A 10,944-nucleotide genomic window follows, 5' to 3' on the forward strand; every position below is an offset into this window, starting at 1 on the left:
TAACAAATGCTCTGCCAGTTGAGATGATTTTTCCTTCATACCTGAGTTAAGCTAATAGATGTTTTTAAAAGAAAATGTTCCATTCCAGAGGGACTACTATAGAGAATTAAAATTATATATATGGATACCTTTTAAGTCTTTCTTCTTCCATAAATATAATAGGGTCACATTAGAAAGTGATTTTAAACCTATTCTAATGATATCAGATTGCCAGAAGAATTGCTATAATGGAGAAAGTGATTTTTCTCGGGGGGAACCCTCTTTTTCAGGTTTAAACATTCATTCAGTTCAATAAAGTCATTTTAGAAAAAAAGTCAACATATAAAATTGATTTTATTTTTTCTATACTTTGATTAAAACAGCATTCAGTAACACTATAATGCTAAGCATTTCAAATAAAACTGGTGATCAAGAAGGGCATAACCTCCTTCTGCATGACAACTGTGGATTTTAATTGGAAAAATTCTGTAATCTATAAATAATATCCAAAACATATTTAAACCACTTGAGCACTTGATTTTTCCATGTCCTTTGCATCTAGATTGAACAGACCACAGGAAATTTCAAAGACTGATTGCTGAATCTAAAAGAAAACACAAAAAAATCTATTTAGTTGTCATGATCACTGTCACCATCAGACCCTAATATCTTCTTATACTTCACCAACCTCACTTAATTTTGCCCAGCTGCTTTATGCTTGGGAGAAAGACAAATCACTACTCAATCATGTACACTAATTAAAAATGCTACCTTTTGGAGGCATTGTAATACCTTAGTAATAGGGGTGAGGATTTCCTCTAACTGCTTACTTTCAAACATTTTTGATAACACATGAGCCAGGATACAGTGAACATTTGCAAACGCTTAATGCTAGAGTCTACATAAAATATCAAATTGCCCCCCCCAAAAGTGGCGGTACAATTCTGCAACTGGTTGAGGTCATAAGGAAAATAGAATTATATGCTAATTTGTTCCTATATTAAGTTATCATAGAAGGTCAGACCAAATAGAGTAAAATGAATTCTGGAAAAAAATTAACTAAGTAGATTGGTATGTACCGTATCAAAGTAAACTGTTTATCTTAATAGATACAAATGCAAGAAAGGTTTTTCAAATGGGGGTATTTTCTCCTTTTTGAAAAAAATAAATGTTTTAACCAACCCCAGGCAATGACTTGCATGATTTAAAAACACTTTACCTAAATAATTTTTCCCTAAAGGAGAACAGGGCAGGATATTTTTTTTTTCAAGGGGAGAGAAGAAATAGAAAAGGGCAGAGTATCCAAAAGAGAATAATTTCCCCAGAAAAAGCTTTATCTATGTACTTATTAAATTTTACTCACATAAATAGTTCTGCACATGTATTATAAAATGAATAGCCAGGTTTAAACTACATGATGGGGTCAGGGGGTGCTTACCATATACATTTATTATTTTATTCCAAAATAAACTAAACAACAATATAGATGTTTTCCTTAACACAGATTTGTCTCAAGAAAATATGCTTTATTTTTTTTAATTACTGAGAACGATCTATATTTATTTTTTTCTGGAGGGTATATTCTGTAGATAAGCCTTATCCATAAGTAAGTACTCATATCTAAGATCTAAGATATGAGATCAACTTAGAAAACTATAAACCAAATTAATGGTTGAAGAATTTGGGCTATCAGTTTCACATATGATGATGGTGCAGGCTTTATATTTCTATTTTCAAAGGTCCTTTATAGAAAAAGGGAAAGAATTTGGAGGAGAGAATAATGGAGAACTACAATCTTACAGCATTTGAAACCAAGGGGCCAGTATTTTATAAAGTATCCAGTTTACTGCAGGATACAACCAGGATGAGTAACAGAAATCATCTGTCTCACACCCTCAGGCAAATTCCTGGGGAAAAAAACCAAAATGATAATTTTTATTCTAGAGTCTATCCTATTTTCCATTAAAAGATCTGTTTGTATTTTTCATTTTATTGAAACATTTCCAAAGCAGTGCTGCAAAAGAACTAACAGTCACAAAGAGTCACCTGAATTTTCTAAATCAAAACTCATTTTTAATTTCTAAAGGGACTTTACCTACTGCTTTCAATAAAATTTCATTACTATTAGTTATCATAAAATATGTTAGGTTTCCATGGAATACCAGTTTAGGCATAAGATCTTCAGGCTCCTCGATGAACTATAAAACAAAGCTATATACTACTTTACTATTATTCTTGTTTGAAGGACCTTATATTTTAGGGTCTTGATCCATTAAAAAGTTGAGAATTACATTTGGAAAGGAGGGGAAAGTCTAACAAAAATGGAGACATGCATTGCTGCCTAAAATATCAGGACTTAAGTAAATTAATCTTCATTCCCAGTGAAAGCAATCTGATGTCCAGGGACTGGGAATTATTCTACCATAAAATACAGCACATTAAATACTACAATAGACCCATTTGAAATGTCTTAACATAATTATTATGTCATCTACAAATGACTGGATATAAACTTATATGTTAATATTCAATACCACAGGTTCTAATGCAAAAGATGCTGAAATGGTAAATATATTAAGTTGGTTAAAGGTAACAGCAAGTAAATCAGTATCTATTCTATGACTAAAAGTAAGACTCCAAATAAGATTTGCAAAAGAATCGATAAAAGCAAGGGCAGAATATTTGGACCCTGGTTATCACAAATAACACTATCATTCTGATGGTTTGCATATAAAACTCCTTATCTCCACTTGCTAGCTGAAAAGAATGAAAAGCTTACTACAACCAGCTAAAAAGAAAGTCTTTACTATGCTCCTTGAAAAAGCTCATTTTCACATTACTCAGGCTTCATTATGCTAAATCAATATTCGTTTAGTCACTGGGGTTATTGACATATTTTAAAATAAAAGTATACCCTTCAGCTACTGCACTCATTACAGGTAATTTGTCTTGTCAGAGAGCAGGGAATATTATCCTAGTCTTTCAGGGGCTGACAGCCCATGGAAATACCTCCCCATGGTTACAACTGTAAATAATTTTAAGGTAAAATATTGAAAAATCAATGACTGTTTCCTGCAATCTGTCACAAACAAATCAATCATAATCTGTACTGCCAGAGACTATGATTTGAAGGAGATGGGAGCAGATGTAATTCTTGGCTGGAATCTCTCATTTCAAAATCACTTCACATAATGGTGTCATCATTTAAACACTTAACAGTCAGTGCAACTGCCACTGTAACATCTAGTTGGACAAAACCACAAGGAGGAGGAGGAGAAAATGCCATCACTATTATGTTAACAAACATTTAATTTAAATGGTTGCTGCATTAGGAAATTTCAGCTGAAAACAGTTTTACCTGCCCCCTTTCACAGTTTTAAATTAATCAAGGCTGATTTTCTGTGTACTAATGTTTAATAAATTAGTCCATGACTAAAGCATGTATTTCTTTTATTTCAAAAGTCCATTATAGAGAACAAAATTTGGAATTAATAAATAAAACATCTGGATTTTAGAATAATCCATAATTCTATCTATATCTCAAAGACAAAAAAATAGTGTCATAGATGTCAAGATTATACATTTAAAGTAGGTTTAATGGTCTCAGTTGCCCAGATATTAAATTTTATATTTTCCTTCTATTAATAAATATTACATTTCAACTTTGTAATACTGAAGCACAATTTAGAATGACGAGCAAGACTTAGTCAATTCAAAAATACCCTTGTATTCCATACACAAGCTATACCATAGATTGATATTTTAAAAGCTGGAGTGATAACCCAAGTAATACGAAGTGTAAAAGTTGGTCAAGGTCATAATATTGAATTGTTCTGCAAATGTAAACTGCCTTCCAAGTAACCACTTTTGGATAATTTTTTTCCAGGCCACATGTTAACAGCTCTTCAGCTGCTTCCAACCTCTACCTAGGACAGAATAAAAGAATCTGAGATTGGTATGCTGCTTCTTCCTATTGTATTAACCAAAAATGTCATTTGATTTAAAGATTACAGAGTCGTCTTCTTGAAGTTTTTTGTTTTTAACTCTATACTAGCTCTTTAATAGAAGAAACTGGTTTTAGCTACTACTACTGTTGCTTACCCATTTCCCAATTATATAATTAGACATCATAAAGTCCTTCATTATTCCATTAACATCCTTCTATAGCTATAATTTGGGGAGTAGATATTTTTGATGACTAGAAAAGTATATCATTTTTCTTAAAAAGGAAAAAAAATTACATAAACACCATAACACAATTTAAGCCTTTATAAACATTCTTCAAAATAGAATGACTGAATGACAGACTGATATTTTATAAAAGGATTTGACTCTGTGTTTAATTTAACTTGCATAGTCAAGGCAGCAGCATAGCCTGAAAAGATGGAAGCTTTTCTTTCTGATACAAATTTTCTCATTTTTTATTCTTGTTCAAGAATCTTAGATTCACTCTTGGACACCAACATTAGGTTTCTGAAACTGAAAAAGCATGCGGAGAAATGCTCAAAGATCTCATCCAGAATAAAACAGAGTCCTCCATTCCATGTGAATCCCTGCAACAGCTGCAAAGAGAGCAGCAAGCCAACCTAGTGAGAGGAAAGGGAAAGTATTACCCACAGCCCAGGATTACACAAAAAATGGAAAGGGACCTAAAGCTGACAACTAGGGAAGGAACCCGAGTGGCGCAGCTCCCGGCCTCCCGTGCGCTACAGCAGCCCCGGCTGGGCCTGGAGAGCTCCTTGGCAGAGCTCTGGAACCAGTTGTCAACCAGCGAGTCTCCCACTCTGGGCTGGGTGGTGGCTGACAGTAAACTGCCCTGCAGACAGCGTGTTCCCCTAGAGAAGGTAACAAAGCCAGAGAGGTAAATGAGGACAACTAAGCAACTGCTCAGTGTGTGCACATCAACCACACACTAAAATGACACCTACTGGGATGGGGTAGGCCACCATCGCAGATCTAATTCTCAGAAAGAAGCTATTTTAAGGGTGCTGAGTAGGCCTAGCTGAGATTTCTCAGCCCTCCCAACACAGCAGCTCAAAAACTCAGCAGAGAAAAATCAGATTGTTTCCATACCCCAAATTTAAAGAAATCGCTGCCTCCTAGATAAAGTTCTTATATGTAATAAAGGCGCAGGATTACAGAGAAAAGTATTCTCTTAAAAGAGATAATATTACCTCCCTATCTTCAGAATCTCCTCCTTCCAAAAGCCAGTACAGTGGCTCCATTATGGACTGTAGATTCTTAAAGAGAAAAACAGCAAGAGTTAGCTTCATCTTTCCTACCACTTCCTTCCTTCATTGAATTACAATTTAATTACCTATACTTGAATTGATTTTATTCCTGAAGGATATATTTCTCAAAAAGCATACCCTAACCATTTCCACCAGAGAATATTTAGGATAACCTTCTCAGTTAATCAACTATAATCTATTATTGTTGGAAAGGACATGCTTTCTTCATCTTTTCAAGAGTAGGGAACTCCCTTCCACACACCTATTTTATATAAAATGAGAATTAGTTTTAATATATTTGAAAACCATTAATATATAAATAATAACTATAAATCTTAATAAATTTTGTCGAATAACAGATATAAAATCCAACCAATTTGCCTGTATGTTTAGATTTTCCTATATTCATTCTTAGGAAGGAAAAAAAAAATCTAATCCTCCGTCTTTTAAATTCAACAAGTTTATAAGTGGTTAAAAAAAAAAAAACTAAGCTTAAAGACAAACAAAGAGGAATCAGATTGTTCACTGTATAACATTTTCTTTGTATCTGTGTGTTTCCTAAGTCACTATAATACTTCAGCTCTTGGTCATACATGAAGACCTATAAGGCTCAATCAGTTATAGAAGAACACAAAGGTGCTATTTAAAAACAATTAGATATGACTTCATTTAATATTGAGAATCACTTTAATGCCTTTGAAAGTATTCACAAAGAAGCACTGATTCTATAGCAGACTGTACTCGAGTTGCCTCCTGTAGAATTAGCTTTCTTTCTTTTTTGGTCCTCCAACCATCTTTTTTACTTAAGAAAATATTCTCTATCACTGAATCCTGTACTTTGCTCTCCCCACTAGACAACACAAATATTCTGCACAATTTTTTTTTCTTATAGCTTTTCTCATCTGCTTGTGTTCAGCAGCCCCTATTCTGATGAGAAGGGGCAAGTTTTGAGCACACCTGTATGTTCTTTGTCATTAAGAGAGTGTAGTACCTATGACTAGAGCTGATACTCCCATTATATTTATTCTAAAAAAGAATTGGGATAACGAAAATAATAAAAAGCTGTAATTTGATATAAATATTTCTTTCAAATAATAATTCTCTCTTTATAACACATCATAACCTTAGTCTTGAGTTTTATGAAAAGCACTGAGGTCATAAATTTCACTATCCAAAGATACCATTAAAAAATAAATCATTCAGTTTATTTCCATGAAGCAAAATGTTCCTACTTATTAATACATTGGTAAAATTGTAATAAAGGCCTCAAGTGACGTTCTTTGCATTCTGTACTGAGACTGTCCCTATTACCAATATAAGTACTTTGGTAAAACAAACACTGGTGCTATTTTGGGTTTACTCCCAAATATACAAGCACAACTGTGCAGACACTCACTTACAGATGAGCGTGGGGATGCTCAAGGACAGATTTCAGTCAACACTTGGAGGAACCCCAAAGTTCAGAAGTGAACTTAGCTGAAAACATCCAAACGTATATGGAAGCATCATACTCATAACCTGCACAGAAAATAAAAATGATTCTGTTTAAGGAAATATAGAAGTCTGGTTAAATACTTCTGAGATATTAGATATGAATATCTAATCTAATTTTCCCCAAGGTATCACTTTATATTACCGCAAATAAACAAGTAAAGACTGTATCAAGGTGTGGAATATCATTAACCTGAGAAAAGGTTGGAAAAATGGATTACATAAAAGATAACTGTAGGACAAAATTATATTCTCTTCTCCTGAACAAATGTTAAGTGCGTCCTCACTAATAAAGATTTAAACTTTAACTACATTTGTATATACTGGTTTTCAATTTTGAAGCATCTAAGTTAATTTACCACGTTAAATTGGTACTTAGGTATACTCCAGCTATAAAAATACTACAAATTTATGAAGAAGTTAAGTCATGAATACCACACTCCAGAGTAGTGCTATGAAAGCAAACCAGAGTCATTATTGAACAAAAATAATAATAATTCCGAGGTTTTACATCTTTTCAGAGTTGTACCAGCTGCTATTCTATTAAGGACAATTATTCTCTATAAAAACAGCTAACATTTATACCCAAAAGATGTTAAAACTACAGGAGTCCACACAATGTAGACACTGAAGGGAAATATGTAAAGACACTGAGGTACTACCACACAAAACAGGCTCTGCTATCTCCGAGTTAAAACGTTATTCCAAAATACAATACTGTTTTCATAATCTATTTTAAAAAACATGTTTAATTCACTCAGGATCACATGATCTCATTTACTTGCATATTATCAACTGAAAAACACTGACAACTTCCCCAAGATTTCTATACTGTAAAAATATATAACTATATATTAATACATTAATAATTACTTGGTATTATTTATTAAAGCAGATGACAGGTAATTAGCTCATATTCTGATTTCATTTCTTTTAACGTATCATACTTGAAAATAATAGATGGATAATAACACTGGGATGCTGATACTGGCTGCCAGAAAAAAAAAATTTTGATGGGGGATCTGGGAGATAACTAAAGCAATTATCTCAAAAGTAATGCTCTTGTTTTTGTTTCAGCAAACAAGTCTAAATAAATCATTCTTTGATTTTAGTTTCCCATATAATGACAGGCAGCTAATTATCCCTGGAGTCACAAATAAGCTGTGACTCTATACCTGGCCTCTCCGATCATAACGCCTATGGCCTCCTCCACTTTCATTTCCTTTTTCTACAATGAGTTTTAATATTAAAGAAAAACACTCACACATCTTACATACACATTGATGGACAGCCGGCTTCCAGGAAATCATGAGCTACAAAAAGAGGGGGGAAATCTTAATGCAATACTTATGTTGAAGGGTATTAGGTGCTGGGTAAGCCAAGGGGTAATATAATCAACAGCATCCGTCTTGCTATTGTTTTGGCATTCAGAGATTTGAAGTAAAGGACAGTAATATTATTTTAGTGGTCATCCAGGTTATGATTCAGATCCTTAAACTAATAAGAGTCTAAATGCACTATCTTCACTTGCTCATCAATTCGAATTTACAGAAACACATTTTGGAAGAAATAAAACAGTTTTCTTCTGTGTCTGGAAGTAAAACAAGGCATTCCATAAACAATGTAGCTAAGTACTTGAGAAGAAAAAAGAAAATGTTTTAGATCATGAAAACATCCTAAGAGACTTAAAAAAAAAAAACCACAAAGAAGGAACATAAATTTCTTATATATTTACTTTTTCATTACATTCCTGTTTCTGCACATTAAGCATGTCTTCCTCTACATATTTTTTTCTGAATACTAATAAACGTTTGCTTAATAACATACTAGGCTATTCATGCTTTCCTTTCTAAATCAGAAACCATTATTCCACAAAGATGGAGCACAAAGAAAGCCGACAGAGGCATTGCCAAAAAAGCCACAAGTAGTATCAATACATGCCAGAACACTTAACATTGAACTATCATTTCTCTCAAACTTCTGCTGCCAAAGTGCTCACAAAATCTGGAACTCAAAGACAGATTTCTAGTGCAATTAAATTCTCCAGAAGCAAAACTGTACAAAAATATGCTGCCCTTCTTATGTCACCATTTTATAGACAACATTTTCTCAGGATCTTAATTAAGATAACGATGCACACCTGTGTCAACATTCTCTGGCAAGACAGCCTTATCAATCATAATCCTTTAAGTACACTCCAAAACAGCAAAGCGATATGACAGAAACAATCTGTTGCCTTTCCTAGCCTGTGTTGTGTCTCTCCCACAAGAATGATGAGATCTTTTAAAATACAGATCTACTTTTATAAGTCTTTAAAGTTTTTACTGTAAACAGTTATTACACTAAATAAACAGAAATAACCTCTTTTGCACTCGATTTAAACAATGACAACTGTGCAGCCCAAACTCTAGGAGCAAGCTCCACACCATGTTTTAGCAATACGATTGTGTCTGTTATTTTAAAGCTCTAAATTTTAAGAGTAATGCGTAACAGGATCCGTGCAGACATGACAAACCAATAAACCCTTAGGAAGTTTTAAAATTAGAATGTTTTAAAGTCTTTCATTAAGATCAAGGCATGCCTAGCCCTAACCTAAGTGCAAATGTTCAGAAAGATACAAATGCACCAGAAAGCGGAAAAGAAAAAGAATCGTCTTGGTAACCTGGAACCAGAGGGAGTTAGTTCCTGCCTGCCGGGGGGGAGAAAGCTTCAGTGACAGGAGATGAGTTAAACTACTGCTAAAAGTAAGCAGGCTCCCAAACTGGAAAGCTGATGAATAAAGTGGGAAAAGGAGGGAGGGGAGAGAAAGGAATGCATCCAAGGCTAAAAGTTAAAACCTCGGGTTTACCAGCAAAAACGGAAGGCTGTCACATGAAAACGGAGAAAACCCGCCAGATGCTATCTGAATCCCGCCTGCCTGCTAATGATCAGCTCTTCCCTCTAGCATATTAACACGAGTCTATCGCAGACGCGGGCGGCGGTGGCCGGCGGAGCAGCAGAGCCATCAATGTGCAAACAAAGCAGAAAATAGAGACATCCTTAAGAAATGAGTCTCAAATTTGACGCAGAGCGGAGGTGACAACCACAGCAACAGAACCATAAATTCTAAATGCTTCAATATCTTTCAGGATTCTCTCCAAGTCCTTGACACCAAAAAGAAGACAGTATTAGAAAACCGGGGGGTGCGGGGGCGGGAAGTATGGGGTGTGTGTGCTTTGGCGGGGGCGGGGGGGGGAGTGGGGGCTGCCCAGAGTGGCAGGATGATGTAATGAGGATGTCTGTGTTGACAGATTCAGATTCTCGGTGGCACAAACCTCCAGGGCTCCATTTCCGAGATCAGAATCCTGGACCAGAGCCGAGGGGGTGAAGTCGCCGCGCGTGGATGGAGGGGACCACGCCCACGCCCGCCCGCTGGGGGGACCGTCACACCACGAGAATCCCGCCCAACGTTCACGCGGCCCATGCCTACCGAGAGCCCGGAGGGGCGCAGGGCACCACCGCGTCCATCCCGTCCACGGGCGGACGTGGACGCGGCTCGAGAGGCAGGAAGCCCGGCCGAGACGCAGAGGGTACGCGGTGGCAGGATGGACGCGGGGCTCACCTCTCCTCCGCAGCGCGGGAGCTCGAGCCGCGGACGCTCCCTCGTGGCTGGCGCGAGCCCCCGGCGGGCGGCGCGCGCGGGCCGCTACCGACCGTTAGCGCGAGGGGCTGCGGCGGCGGCGGCGGCGGCGGCGGCGGCGGGCGGAGCCGGGGGCGGGCGTTGGGGAGCTGAAGGGCCGCAAGAGCGGGAGCGACGCAAGCAGGCGGGGACGCTCCTGGGCACTCCCCGCGATCACCCCGGCCTAGCCCGAGCCCCGGAGGACACTGCCCCCTTGGCTGCTGAGAGGCCGCCAGCGGTCGCCTCCGCGCGCGCGGGGCTGCTCGGCCTCGCCTCAGTCGCGGCCGGTTCGCTGCCACCTCAGCTGGGCTATGCCCGCCACCGCCACCGCCGGCTTCCCGTCTCCATGACAATAGGGCGCCGACGCCCCGCCCCGCCCCGCCCCCTCGGCGCCTCGACTCGGAGGGAAGCGGGCTCACGTCGCCGAGGGGCGGAGCCTATAGAGGCCAGCGTCCAATTAGAGGCGAAGGCAGGGAGGGATGGGGCCGGGCGATTTCAGAAGTTGTAGGAGAATATCCGCCTGAGGGGCGGAGCCTGGGAGAACTGATGGGGAGGAGTCTGCGCGCGTGCGTGAAGTCGCGCTGC

General features: G+C 37.9%; 1 long non-coding RNA gene across 2 annotated transcripts; it reads right to left on the reverse strand.

Annotated features, from left to right (window-relative positions):
- Positions 1-380: 380 nt before the first annotated feature.
- Positions 381-10,298, reverse strand: LOC128064179 (uncharacterized). 2 transcript variants are annotated; one of them, XR_008200921.1, is made up of 4 exons: positions 10,171-10,298; positions 6,611-6,728; positions 5,154-5,219; positions 381-583 (listed from the first exon to the last, which is right to left on the reverse strand). It is a non-coding gene; the product is annotated as an uncharacterized LOC128064179 (long non-coding RNA). The 2 variants fall into 2 exon arrangements; XR_008200922.1 differs by lacking the exon at positions 10,171-10,298 and adding an exon at positions 7,966-8,016.
- Between the last annotated feature and the right edge of the window lie 646 nt (positions 10,299-10,944).

The sequence above is a fragment of the Budorcas taxicolor genome, chromosome 18 (assembly GCF_023091745.1).
Source record: "Budorcas taxicolor isolate Tak-1 chromosome 18, Takin1.1, whole genome shotgun sequence".
In the NCBI taxonomy this organism is placed as follows: Eukaryota; Metazoa; Chordata; class Mammalia; order Artiodactyla; family Bovidae; genus Budorcas; species Budorcas taxicolor.